This window comes from Oncorhynchus gorbuscha, unplaced genomic scaffold, assembly GCF_021184085.1.
Source record: "Oncorhynchus gorbuscha isolate QuinsamMale2020 ecotype Even-year unplaced genomic scaffold, OgorEven_v1.0 Un_scaffold_419, whole genome shotgun sequence".
Lineage (NCBI taxonomy): Eukaryota > Metazoa > Chordata > Actinopteri > Salmoniformes > Salmonidae > Oncorhynchus > Oncorhynchus gorbuscha.
In genome coordinates this window covers 181,717-196,716 of record NW_025745264.1, presented here as the reverse complement: position 1 = coordinate 196,716, position 15,000 = coordinate 181,717, and the positions used below count along the sequence as shown (strand labels likewise).

General features: G+C 45.6%; 1 protein-coding gene across 1 annotated transcript in view; it reads left to right on the top strand.

Moving 5' to 3' along the window:
- The window catches only part of LOC124018174 (protein diaphanous homolog 3-like), a 690,151-nt gene that overhangs the window by 604,097 nt on the left and 71,054 nt on the right, over positions 1 to 15,000 (top strand). The gene's annotated exons all lie outside the window — the stretch shown is intronic.

Genomic DNA, 15,000 nt, shown 5'->3' with positions numbered 1-15,000 from the left:
ATCCTCTGAAGCAAACTAGCCAGCTAACCTCTGTAGCTAACTAGCCAGCTATCCTCTGAAGCAAACTAGCCAGCTAACCTCTGTAGCTAACTAGCCAGCTATCCTCTGTAGCAAACTAGCCAGCTATCCTCTGTAGCAAACTAGCCAGCTATCCTCTGTAGCAAACTAGCCAGCTATCCTCTGTAGCAAACTAGCCAGCTATCCTCTGAAGCAAACTAGCCAGCTATCCTCTGTAGCTAACTAGCCTGCTATCCTCTGTAGCTAACTAGCCTGCTATCCTCTGTAGCTAACTAGCCAGCTATCCTCTGTAGCAAACTAGCCAGCTATCCTCTGTAGCAAACTAGCCAGCTATCCTCTGTAGCAAACTAGCCAGCTATCCTCTGTAGCAAACTAGCCAGCTATCCTCTGTAGCTAACTAGCCAGCTATCCTCTGTAGCTAACTAGCCAGCTATCCTCTGTAGCTAACTAGCCAGCTAACCTCTGTAGCAAACTAGCCAGCTATCCTCTGTAGCTAACTAGCCAGCTATCCTCTGTAGCTAACTAGCCAGCTATCCTCTGTAGCTAACTAGCCAGCTATCCTCTGTAGCTAACTAGCCAGCTATCCTCTGTAGCTAACTAGCCAGCTAACCTCTGTAGCAATCTAGCCAGCTATCCTCTGTAGCTAACTAGCCAGCTATCCTCTGTAGCTAACTAGCCAGCTATCCTCTGAAGCTAACAAGCCAGCTAACCTCTGTAGCAAACTAGCCAGCTAACCTCTGAAGCTAACTAGCTAGCTAACCTCTGTAGCAAACTAGCCAGCTATCCTCTGTAGCAAACTAGCCAGCTAACCTCTGTAGCAAACTAGCCAGCTATCCTCTGTAGCTAACTAGCCAGCTATCCTCTGTAGCTAACTAGCCAGCTATCCTCTGAAGCTAACAAGCCAGCTAACCTCTGTAGCAAACTAGCCAGCTATCCTCTGTAGCTAACTAGCCAGCTATCCTCTGTAGCTCACTAGCCAGCTATCCTCTGTAGCTAACTAGCCAGCTATCCTCTGTAGCTAACAAGCCAGCTAACCTCTGTAGCTAACTAGCCAGCTATCCTCGGTCGCTAACTAGACAGCTAACCTCTGTAGCTAACTAGCCAGCCAAACGCTGTAGCTAACGAGCCAGCTAACCTCTGTAGCTAACTAGGCAACTAAACTATGTAGCTAACTAGCCAGCTAAACTCTCATGCTCAGCTTTTCAATGTGACTTTTCAAATTTCTGAAAGCAGAAGTCACATGTAAGTGACCCCTGAAGCATCTCGTCTTTTCATGTGTCCTCATGTATTCACACACACATCATTATATATACACGCACACACACACACACACACACACACACACACACACACACACACACACACACACACACACACACACACACACACACACACACACACACACACACACACACACACACACACACACACACACACACACACTATTATCCCCTCTTGTATTCATCACACAGTACATTACAGTGAACACTAGAGCCTGAGTGGATAACATCTTATCAGATGTAAAGGCTATTACCCACCAGACCCAGAGACACTGTGTTCCAGACCCAGAGACACTGTGTTCCAGACCCAGAGACACTGTGTTCCAGACCCAGAGACACTGTGTTCCAGACCCAGAGACACTGTGTCCCCCACCAGACCCAGAGACACTGTGTTCCAGACCCAGAGACACTGTGTCCCCCACCAGACCTAGAGACACTGTGTTCTAGACCCAGAGACACTGTGTTCCAGACCCAGAGACACTGTGTTCCCCACCAGACCTAGAGACACTGTGTTCTAGACCCAGAGACACTGTGTTCTAGACCCAGAGACACTGTGTTCTAGACCCAGAGACACTGTGTTCTAGACCCAGAGACACTGTGTTCTAGACCCAGAGACACTGTGTTCTAGACCCAGAGACACTGTGTTCTAGACCCAGAGACACTGTGTTCTAGACCCAGAGACACTGTGTTCTAGACCCAGAGACACTGTGTTCTAGACCCAGAGACACTGTGTTCTAGACCCAGAGACACTGTGTTCTAGACCCAGAGACACTGTGTTCTAGACCCAGAGACACTGTGTTCTAGACCCAGAGACACTGTGTTCTAGACCCAGAGACACTGTGTTCTAGACCCAGAGACACTGTGTTCTAGACCCAGAGACACTGTGTTCTAGACCCAGAGACACTGTGTTCTAGACCCAGAGACACTGTGTTGTAGACCCAGAGACACTGTGTTCTAGACCCAGAGACACTGTGTTCCAGACCCAGAGACACTGTGTTCCAGACCCAGAGACACTGTGTTCCAGACCCAGAGACACTGTGTTCCAGACCCAGAGACACTGTGTTCCAGACCCAGAGACACTGTGTTCCAGACCCAGAGACACTGTGTTCCAGACCCAGAGACACTGTGTCCCAGAGACACTGTGTTCCAGACCCAGAGACACTGTGTTCCAGACCCAGAGACACTGTGTTCCAGACCCAGAGACACTGTGTTCCAGACCCAGAGACACTGTGTTCCAGACCCAGAGACACTGTGTTCCAGACCCAGAGACACTGTGTTCCAGACCCAGAGACACTGTGTTCCAGACCCAGAGACACTGTGTTCCAGACCCAGAGACACTGTGTCTCCCACCAGACCCAGAGACACTGTGTTCCAGACCCAGAGACACTGTGTCCCCCACCAGACCCAGAGACACTGTGTTCCAGACCCAGAGACACTGTGTTCTAGACCCAGAGACACTGTGTTCTAGACCCAGAGACACTGTGTTCTAGACTCAGAGACACTGTGTTCTAGACTCAGAGACACTGTGTTCTAGACCCAGAGACACTGTGTTCCAGAGACACTGTGTTCCAGAGACACTGTGTTCCAGAGACACTGTGTTCCAGAGACACTGTGTTCCAGAGACACTGTGTTCCAGAGACACTGTGTTCCAGAGACACTGTGTTCCAGAGACACTGTGTTCCAGAGACACTGTGTTCCAGAGACACTGTGTTCCAGAGACACTGTGTTCCAGAGACACTGTGTTCCACACCTAGAGACACTGTGTTCCAGAGACACCGTTCCAGAGACACTGTGTTCTAGACCCAGAGACACTGTGTTCCAGAGACACTGTGTTCTAGACCCAGAGGCACTGTGTTCCAGAGACACTGTGTTCTAGACCCAGAGACACTGTGTTCCAGAGACACTGTGTTCTCTCTCTCCCAGACTATTCTCTGGTTCTTTCCCAGAATCCCCTGTTGTATTGTAATATTCCTGCCGTATCTCCAGGTCTTCCCAGGCAATATGACTGCTGTGCTTTTGGCTCCGTCTGATTGGACGATAAGAGGCAGGGTGGAGCCCAGTAGTACTCTCAACATCCATCACTGACTATCTCTGTAAACACACACGGAGACTTGCATAAAACACACTTACACACACAGACACACACACACACACACACGCACACACACAGAAACATACCACCTCTCTCAGTTCAATTCAAGGGGCTTTATTGGGAAACATAAGTTAACATATAGATAATAAACAGAAGTGCAATTAAACCATAAAAATGAACTATAAACTTTACACTCACGGAAGTTCCAAAAATAATAAAGACATTTCAAATGTCATTATGTGCAAATTGTTCAAAATACAAAAGGGACAATAAAGATACATTTGAAAGTCGGGAAGTTTACATACACTTAGGCTGGAGTCATTAAAACTAGTTTACATCCACTTAGGTTGGAGTCATTAAAACTAGTTTACATACACTTAGATTGGAGTCATTAAAACTAGTTTACATCCACTTAGGTTGGAGTCATTAAAACTAGTTTACATACACTTAGGTTGGAGTCATTAAAACTAGTTTACATACACTTAGGTTGGAGTCATTAAAACTAGTTTACATACACTTAGGTTGGAGTCATTAAAACTAGTTTACATCCACTTAGGCTGGAGTCATTAAAACTAGTTTACATCCACTTAGGTTGGAGTCATTAAAACTAGTTTACATCCACTTAGGCTGGAGTCATTAAAACTAGTTTACATCCACTTAGGTTGGAGTCATTAAAACTAGTTTACATACACTTAGGTTGGAGTCATTAAAACTAGTTTACGTACACTTAGGTTGGAGTCATTAAAACTAGTTTACGTACACTTAGGTTGGAGTCATTAAAACTAGTTTATATACACTTAGGTTGGAGTCATTAAAACTAGTTTACATCCACTTAGGTTGGAGTCATTAAAACTAGTTTACATCCACTTAGGTTGGAGTCATTAAAACTAGTTTACATCCACTTAGGCTGGAGTCATTAAAACTAGTTTACATACACTTAGGTTGGAGTCATTAAAACTAGTTTACATCCACTTAGGTTGGAGTCATTAAAACTAGTTTACATACACTTAGGCTGGAGTCATTAAAACTAGTTTACATCCACTTAGGCTGGAGTCATTAAAACTAGTTTACGTACACTTAGGTTGGAGTCATTAAAACTAGTTTACGTACACTTAGGTTGGAGTCATTAAAACTAGTTTACGTACACTTAGGTTGGAGTCATTAAAACTAGTTTATATACACTTAGGTTGGAGTCATTAAAACTAGTTTACATCCACTTAGGTTGGAGTCATTAAAACTAGTTTACATCCACTTAGGTTGGAGTCATTAAAACTAGTTTACATACACTGAGGTTGGAGTCATTAAAACTAGTTTACATACACTTAGGCTGGAGTCATTAAAACTAGTTTACATCCACTTAGGTTGGAGTCATTAAAACTAGTTTATATACACTTAGGTTGGAGTCATTAAAACTAGTTTACATACACTTAGGTTGGAGTCATTAAAACTAGTTTACATCCACTTAGGTTGGAGTCATTAAAACTAGTTTATATATAAAAAAGCCAGACTACAGTTTGCAACTGAAAATGGTGACAAAAAGATTGTTCTTTTTTGGAGAAATGTCCTCTGCTCTGATGAAACAAAAATAGAACTGTTTGGCCATAATGACCATCGTTATGTTTGGAGGAAAAGGGGGAGGCTTGCGAAGGACATGTTTCTCCACCAACACCACTTTTCCATCCATTTCTACATAATTTGCCCTCGTACCAAATTGAGTGCAATGCTTTTTTGAAATCAACAAAGCATGAGAAGACTTTGCCTTGGTTTTGGTTTGTTTGTTGATTAGGGTGTGTAGGGTGAATACGTGGTCTGACGTACGGTGATTTGGTAAAAAGACAATTTGCTCAGTACATTGTTTTCACTGAGGAAATGTACGAGTCTGCTGGTATATGCATAGGGTTTTCCCAAGGTTGCTGTTGACTCATAACCCCGGTAGTTAATGAGCTCAAATTTGTCTCCATTTTGTGGATTCATGTGGTCAGTCCTTGGTTCCAAATATTGGAGAATTTGCCAGAACTGAGGATGATGTTAAAGAGTTTAAGACCAAAGGGCTTCTACCCCCCCCCCCCCCCCCCCGAGCCCTAAGTCTCCTGAACAGCTAATCAAAGGGCTTCTACCCCCCCCCGAGCCCCCGGGCCCTAAGTCTCCTGAACAGCTAATCACAGGGCTTCTACCCCCCGCCCCCCCGAGCCATAAGACTCGTGAACAGCTGATCGAAGGGCTTCGAATAGCCTCCACATTGACTCTGTACCGTAACACCCTGTATATAGCCTCCACATTGACTCTGTACCGTAACACCCTGTATATAGCCTCCACATTGACTCTGTACCGTAACACCCTGTATATAGCCTCCACATTGACTCTGTACCGTAACACCCTGTATATAGCCTCCACATTGACTCTGTACCGTAACACCCTGTATATAGCCTCCACATTGACTCTGTACCGTAATACCCTGTATATAGCCTCCACATTAACTCTGTACCGTAATACCCTGTATATAGCCTCCACGTTGACTCTGTACCGTAACACCCTGTATATAGCCTCCACATTAACTCTGTACCGTAATACCCTGTATATAGCCTCCACGTTGACTCTGTACCGTAACACCCTGTATATAGCCTCCACATTGACTCTGTACCGTAACACCCTGTATATAGCCTCCACATTGACTCTGTACCGTAACACCCTGTATATAGCCTCCACATTGACTCTGTACCGTAACACCCTGTATATAGCCTCCACATTGACTCTGTACCGTAACACCCTGTATATAGCCTCCACATTGACTCTGTACCGTAACACCCTGTATATAGCCTCCACATTGACTCTGTACTGGTACCCCCTGTATATAGCCTCCACATTGACTCTGTACCGTAACACCCTGTATATAGCCTCCACATTGACTCTGTACCGTAATACCCTGTATATAGCCTCCACATTGACTCTGTACCATCACCACCTTCCGGAGACACCTGAAACCCCACCTCTTTAAGGAATACCTAGGATAGGTTAAGTAATCCCTCTCACCCCACCCCCCCTAAGTTTTAGATGCACTATTGTTAAGTGACTGTCCCACTGGATGTCATAAGGTGAATGCACCAATTTGTAAGTCGCTCTGGATAAGAGCGTCTGCTAAATGACTTAAATGTAATGTAAATGTAAATGTATATAGCCTCCACATTGACTCTGTACCGTAATACCCTGTATATAGCCTCCACATTGACTCTGTACCGTAACACCCTGTATATAGCCTCCACATTGACTCTGTACCGTAATACCCTGTATATAGCCTCCACATTGACTCTGTACCGTAATACCTTGTATATAGCCTCCACATTGACTCTGTACCGTAACACCCTGTATATAGCCTCCACATTGACTCTGTACCGTAACACCCTGTATATAGCCTCCACATTGACTCTGTACCGTAACACCCTGTATATAGCCTCCACATTGACTCTGTACCGTAACACCCTGTATATAGCCTCCACATTGACTCTGTACCGGTACCCCCTGTATATAGCCTCCACATTGACTCTGTACCAGTACCCCCTGTATATAGCCTCCACATTAACTCTGTACTGTAATACCCTGTATATAGCCTCCACATTGACTCTGTACCGTAACACCCTGTATATAGCCTCCACATTGACTCTGTACCGTAACACCCTGTATATAGCCTCCACATTGACTCTGTACCGTAACACCCTGTATATAGCCTCCACATTGACTCTGTACCGTAATACCCTGTATATAGCCTCCACATTGACTCTGTACCGTAACACCCTGTATATAGCCTCCACATTGACTCTGTACCGTAACACCCTGTATATAGCCTCCACACTGACTCTGTACTGGTACCCCCTGTATATAGCCTCCACACTGACTCTGTACCGTAACACCCTGTATATAGCCTCCACATTGACTCTGTACCGTAATACCCTGTATATAGCCTCCACATTAACTCTGTACCGTAATACCCTGTATATAGCCTCCACGTTGACTCTGTACCGTAACACCCTGTATATAGCCTCCACATTGACTCTGTACCGTAACACCCTGTATATAGCCTCCACATTGACTCTGTACCGTAACACCCTGTATATAGCCTCCACATTGACTCTGTACCGTAATACCCTGTATATAGCCTCCACATTAACTCTGTACCGTAATACCCTGTATATAGCCTCCACGTTGACTCTGTACCGTAACACCCTGTATATAGCCTCCACATTGACTCTGTACCGTAACACCCTGTATATAGCCTCCACATTGACTCTGTACCGTAACACCCTGTATATAGCCTCCACATTGACTCTGTACCGTAATACCCTGTATATAGCCTCCACATTGACTCTGTACCGTAATACCCTGTATATAGCCTCCACATTAACTCTGTACCGTAATACCCTGTATATAGCCTCCACATTGACTCTGTACCGTAATACCCTGTATATAGCCTCCACATTGACTCTGTACCGTAATACCCTGTATATAGTCTCCACATTGACTCTGTACCGTAACACCCTGTATATAGCCTCCACATTGACTCTGTACCGTAACACCCTGTATATAGCCTCCACATTGACTCTGTACCGTAACACCCTGTATATAGCCTCCACATTGACTCTGTACCGTAACACCCTGTATATAACCTCCACATTGACTCTGTACCGTAACACCCTGTATATAGCCTCCACATTGACTCTGTACCGTAACACCCTGTATATAGCCTCCACATTGACTCTGTACCGTAACACCCTGTATATAGCCTCCACATTGACTCTGTACCGTAACACCCTGTATATAGCCTCCACATTGACTCTGTACCGTAACACCCTGTATATAGCCTCCACATTGACTCTGTACCGTAACACCCTGTATATAGCCTCCACATTGACTCTGTACCGTAACACCCTGTATATAGCCTCCACATTGACTCTGTACCGTAACACCCTGTATATAGCCTCCACATTATTTTACTGCTGCTCTTTAATTATTTGTTATTATTTTATTCCAATTTTTCCTGAACACATTTCTCTTCGTAACGTCTTGTAAATATACCATTTTATTTGAGTTTGTGGTCTGTATATTTGATCATTTCGTTGAGGATACCATCAACACCACAGGCCTTTTTGGGTTGGAGGGTTTTAATTTTGTCCTGTAACTCATTCAAGGTAATTGAGAGAATCCAGTGGGTTCTGGTCGTCTTTAATAGTTGATTCTAAGATTTGTATTTGATCTGTTTGCCGGGTGTTGGTTGTTATCGGGCCCAAAAAACAGATTGGAGAAGTGGTTTACCCAGACATCTCTGTTTTGGATAGATATCTCTTCCTGTTCTTGTTTGTTTAGTGTTTTCCAATTTTTGCAGAAGTGGTTAGTCTTATCTTCCTCTCTCTCTATCTTCCTCTTCCTCTCTCGCTCTCTCCCTCCCTACTCCCTCACAGGGATATTGGTGTATTTATCTCTAGTCTGGGCAGAGAGGAGAGAGACAGAGAGAAGTGAGAGAGAAGTGAGAGAGGAGAGAGAGAGAGAGAAGAGAGACAGAGAGAAGAGAGACAGAGAGGAGAGAGAGAGAGAGGAGAGAGACAGAGAGGAGAGAGACAGAGCAGAAGGGAACGAGAGAAACGTAGAGAGAAATCTCTGAGACTCGGTGTTTACCATAAGTGTGGTGATTTGATTTCTAAACGTCTGTGGAGAATTTCATGTGGAAGCCAGTTATGTTCTCCTCTCATCTCTCTTCCTGTCTCTCCCTCTCTCCTCTCATCTCTCTCTTCCTGTCTCTCCCTCTCTCCTCTATTCTCCCTCTTCCTGTCTCTCCCTCTCTCCTCTATTCTCCCTCTTCCTGTCTCTCCCTCTCTCCTCTATTCTCTCTTCCTGTCTCTCCCTCTCTCCTCTATTCTCTCTTCCTGTCTCTCCCTCTCTCCTCTATTCTCTCTTCCTGTCTCTCCCTCTCTCCTCTAATCTCTCTCTTCCTGTCTCTCCCTCTCTCCTCTATTTTCTCTCTTCCTGTCTCTCCCTCTCTCCTCTATTCTCCCTCTTCCTGTCTCTCCCTCTCTCCTCTATTCTCCCTCTTCCTGTCTCTCCCTCTCTCCTCTATTCTCCCTCTTCCTGTCTCTCCCTCTCTCCTCTAATCTCTCTCTTCCTGTCTCTCCCTCTCTCCTCTAATCTCTCTCTTCCTGTCTCTCCCTCTCTCCTCTATTCTCTCTCTTCCTGTCTCTCCCTCTCTCCTCTATTCTCCCTCTTCCTGTCTCTCCCTCTCTCCTCTATTCTCCCTCTTCCTTTCTCTCCCTCTATCCTCTATTCTCCCTCTTCCTGTCTCTCACTCTCTCCTCTATTCTCCCTCTTCCTGTCTCTCACTCTCTCCTCTATTCTCCCTCTTCCTGTCTCTCCCTCTCCTCTATTCTCTCTCTTCCTGTCTCTCCCTCTCTTTTCTATTCTCTCTTCCTGTCTCTCCCTTTCCTCTATTCTCTCTTCCTGTCTCTCCCTCTCTCCCATATTCTCTCTCTTCCTGTCTCTCCCTCTCTCCCATATTCTCTCTCTTCCTGTCTCTCTCCTCTATTCTCCCTCTTCCTGTCTCTCCCTCTCTCCTCTATGCTCTATCTTCCTGTCTCTCCCTCTCCTCTAGTCTCTCCCTCTCCTCTAGTCTCTCCCTCTCCTCTATCTCTCTTCCTGTCTCTCCCTCTCCTCTGTTCTCTCTCTTCCTGTCTCTCCTTCTCTCCTCTATTCTCTCTCTTCCTGTCTCTCCCTCTCTCCTCTAATCTCTCTCTTCCTGTCTCTCCCCGTCTCTCCCTCACTCCGTTCTCTCTCTTCCTGTCTCTCCCCTCTATTATCCCTATCCCTGTCTCTCCCTCACTCCGTTCTCTCTCTTCCAGTCTCTCCCTCCTCTTTTCTCTCTCTTCCTGTCTCTCCCTCTCTCCTCTTTTCTCTCTCTTCCTGTCTCTCCCTCTCTCCTCTAATCTCTCTCTTCCTGTCTCTCCCTCTCTCCTCTATTATCCCTGTCTCTCCCTCACTCCGTTCTCTCTCTCTCCCTCTAATCTCTCTCTTCCTGTCTCTCCCCTCTATTCTCCCTATCCCTGTCTCTCCCTCACTCCGTTCTCTCTCTTCCTGTCTCTCCCTCACTCCGTTCTCTCTCTTCCTGTCTCTCCCTCTCTCCTCTATTCTCCCTCTTCCTGTCTCTCCCCTCTATTCTCCCTATCCTGTCTCTCCCTCACTCCGTTCTCTCTCTTCCTGTCTCTCCCTCTCTCCTCTATTCTCTCTCTTCCTGTCTCTCCTTCTCTCCTCTAATCTCTCTCTTCCTGTCTCTCCCTCTCTCCTCTATTTTCTCTCTTCCTGTCTCTCCCTCTCTCCTCTTTTCTCTCTCTTCCTGTCTCTCCCTCTCTCCTCTAATCTCTCTCTTCCTGTCTCTCCCTCTCTCCTCTATTATCCCTGTCTCTCCCTCACTCCGTTCTCTCTCTCTCTCCTCTAATCTCTCTCTTCCTGTCTCTCCCCTCTATTCTCCCTATCCCTGTCTCTCCCTCACTCCGTTCTCTCTCTTCCTGTCTCTCCCTCACTCCGTTCTCTCTCTTCCTGTCTCTCCCTCTCTCCTCTATTCTCCCTCTTCCTGTCTCTCCCCTCTATTCTCCCTATCCTGTCTCTCCCTCACTCCGTTCTCTCTCTTCCTGTCTCTCCCTCTCTCCTCTATTCTCTCTTCCTGTCTCTCCCTCTCTCCTCTATTCTCTCTTCCTGTCTCTCCCTCTCTCCTCTAATCTCTCTCTTCCTGTCTCTCCCTCTCTCCTCTATTTTCTCTCTTCCTGTCTCTCCCTCTCTCCTCTATTCTCCCTCTTCCTGTCTCTCCCTCTCTCCTCTATTCTCCCTCTTCCTGTCTCTCCCTCTCTCCTCTATTCTCCCTCTTCCTGTCTCTCCCTCTCTCCTCTAATCTCTCTCTTCCTGTCTCTCCCTCTCTCCTCTAATCTCTCTCTTCCTGTCTCTCCCTCTCTCCTCTATTCTCTCTCTTCCTGTCTCTCCCTCTCTCCTCTATTCTCCCTCTTCCTGTCTCTCCCTCTCTCCTCTATTCTCCCTCTTCCTTTCTCTCCCTCTATCCTCTATTCTCCCTCTTCCTGTCTCTCACTCTCTCCTCTATTCTCCCTCTTCCTGTCTCTCACTCTCTCCTCTATTCTCCCTCTTCCTGTCTCTCCCTCTCTCCTCTATTCTCCCTCTTCCTTTCTCTCCCTCTATCCTCTATTCTCCCTCTTCCTGTCTCTCACTCTCTCCTCTATTCTCTCTCTTCCTGTCTCTCCCTCTCTTTTCTATTCTCTCTTCCTGTCTCTCCCTTTCCTCTATTCTCTCTTCCTGTCTCTCCCTCTCTCCCATATTCTCTCTCTTCCTGTCTCTCCCTCTCTCCCATATTCTCTCTCTTCCTGTCTCTCTCCTCTATTCTCCCTCTTCCTGTCTCTCCCTCTCTCCTCTATGCTCTATCTTCCTGTCTCTCCTCTCCTCTAGTCTCTCCCTCTCCTCTAGTCTCTCCCTCTCCTCTATCTCTCTTCCTGTCTCTCCCTCTCCTCTGTTCTCTCTCTTCCTGTCTCTCCTTCTCTCCTCTATTCTCTCTCTTCCTGTCTCTCCCTCTCTCCTCTAATCTCTCTCTTCCTGTCTCTCCCCGTCTCTCCCTCACTCCGTTCTCTCTCTTCCTGTCTCTCCCCTCTATTATCCCTATCCCTGTCTCTCCCTCACTCCGTTCTCTCTCTTCCAGTCTCTCCCTCCTCTTTTCTCTCTCTTCCTGTCTCTCCCTCTCTCCTCTTTTCTCTCTCTTCCTGTCTCTCCCTCTCTCCTCTAATCTCTCTCTTCCTGTCTCTCCCTCTCTCCTCTATTATCCCTGTCTCTCCCTCACTCCGTTCTCTCTCTCTCTCCTCTAATCTCTCTCTTCCTGTCTCTCCCCTCTATTCTCCCTATCCCTGTCTCTCCCTCACTCCGTTCTCTCTCTTCCTGTCTCTCCCTCACTCCGTTCTCTCTCTTCCTGTCTCTCCCTCTCTCCTCTATTCTCCCTCTTCCTGTCTCTCCCCTCTATTCTCCCTATCCTGTCTCTCCCTCACTCCGTTCTCTCTCTTCCTGTCTCTCCCTCTCTCCTCTATTCTCTCTCTTCCTGTCTCTCCTTCTCTCCTCTAATCTCTCTCTTCCTGTCTCTCCTTCTCTCCTCTAATCTCTCTCTTCCTGTCTCTCCCCTCTATTCTCCCTATCCCTGTCTCTCCCTCACTCCGTTCTCTCTCTCTTCCTGTCTCTCCCTCACTCCGTTCTCTCTCTCTTCCTGTCTCTCCCTCCAGTACCTGTGAATGTGTCTGTAAACATGTCTCTGTGTATCAGCAAAGTGACTGAGAAGCTTAGCTACTGTAGACCTCCATGTGTCCCAAATGACACACCATTCTCTATATGGAACACTACTTTTGTCCGGGGCTCTGGTTAAAAGTAGTGCACCAAAACCAGAATAGGGTATAATTTGGGAAACGACTCATTCCTGTCCTCTCTCCTTTATTCATGTATGAGAGTGTTAGAAATGGGACTGTAGAAAAGGACTTGTGACTCTCAACGGCTTCCTGCTTTGTGTTCACATGATAATGAGACGTGTTCTAGATTAGTGTCAGCTAGGACGTGATAATGAGACGTGTTCTAGATTAGTGTCAGCTAGGACGTGATAATGAGACGTGTTCTAGATTAGTGTCAGCTAGGATGTGATAATGAGACGTGTTCTAGATTAGTGTCAGCTAGGACGTGATAATGAGTCGTGTTCTAGATTAGTGTCAGATAGGACGTGATAATGAGACGTGTTCTAGATTAGTGTTTAGTGTCAACTAGGACGTGATAATGAGACGTGTTCTAGATTAGTGTCAGCTAGGACGTGATAATGAGACGTGTTCTAGATTAGTGTCAGCTAGGATGTGATAATGAGGCGTGTTCTAGATTAGTGTCAGCTAGGACGTGATAATGAGACGTGTTCTAGATTAGTGTCAGCTAGGACGTGATAATGAGACGTGTTCTAGATTAGTGTCAGATAGGACGTGATAATGAGTCGTGTTCTAGATTAGTGTCAGATAGGACGTGATAATGAGACGTGTTCTAGATTAGTGTTTAGTGTCAACTAGGACGTGATAATGAGACGTGTTCTAGATTAGTGTCAGCTAGGACGTGATAATGAGTCATGTTCTAGATTAGTGTTTAGTGTCAGATAGAACGTGATAATGAGATGTGTTCTAGATTAGTGTTTAGTGTCAGATAGAACATGATAATGAGATGTGTTCTAGATTAGTGTCAGCTAGGATGTGATAATGAGACGTGTTCTAGATTAGTGTCAGCTAGGACGTGATAATGAGACGTGTTCTAGATTAGTGTCAGCTAGGACGTGATAATGAGACGTGTTCTAGATTAGTGTCAGCTAGGACGTGATAATGAGACGTGTTCTAGATTAGTGTCAGCTAGGACGTGATAGTCCTTCTGTAGCTCAGTTGGTAGAGCATGGCGCTTGGAACGCCAGGGTAGTGGGTTCGATTCCCGGGATCACCCATACGTAGAATGTATGCACACATGACTGTAAGTCGCTTTGGATAAAAGCGTCTGCTAAATGGCATATATTATTATTTATTATTATTATAATGAGACGTGTTCTAGATTAGTGTCAGCTAGGACGTGATAATGAGACGTGTTCTAGATTAGTGTCAGCTAGGACGTGATAATGAGACGTGTTCTAGATTAGTGTCAGCTAGGACGTGATAATGAGACGTGTTCTAGATTAGTGTCAGCTAGGACGTGATAATGAGACGTGTTCTAGATTAGTGTCAGCTAGGACGTGATAATGAGACGTGTTCTAGATTAGTGTCAGCTAGGACGTGATAATGAGACGTGTTCTAGATTAGTGTCAGCTAGGACGTGATAATGAGACGTGTTCTAGATTAGTGTCAGCTAGGACGTGATAATGAGACGTGTTCTAGATTAGTGTCAGCTAGGACGTGATAATGAGACGTGTTCTAGATTAGTGTCAGCTAGGACGTGATAATGAGACGTGTTCTAGATTAGTGTCAGCTAGGATGTGATAATGAGGCGTGTTCTAGATTAGTGTCAGCTAGGACGTGATAATGAGACGTGTTCTAGATTAGTGTCAGCTAGGACGTGATAATGAGACGTGTTCTAGATTAGTGTCAGATAGGACGTGATAATGAGTCGTGTTCTAGATTAGTGTCAGATAGGACGTGATAATGAGACGTGTTCTAGATTAGTGTTTAGTGTCAACTAGGACGTGATAATGAGACGTGTTCTAGATTAGTGTCAGCTAGGACGTGATAATGAGTCATGTTCTAGATTAGTGTTTAGTGTCAGATAGAACGTGATAATGAGATGTGTTCTAGATTAGTGTTTAGTGTCAGATAGAACATGATAATGAGATGTGTTCTAGATTAGTGTCAGCTAGGATGTGATAATGAGTCGTGTTCTAGATTAGTGTTTAGTGTCAGCTAGGACGTGATAATGAGTCGTGTTCTAGATTAGTGTTTAGTGTCAACTAGGACGTGATAATGAGTCATGTTCTAGATTAGTGTTTAGTGTCAGCTAGGACGTGATAATGAGTCGTGTTCTAGATTAGTGTTT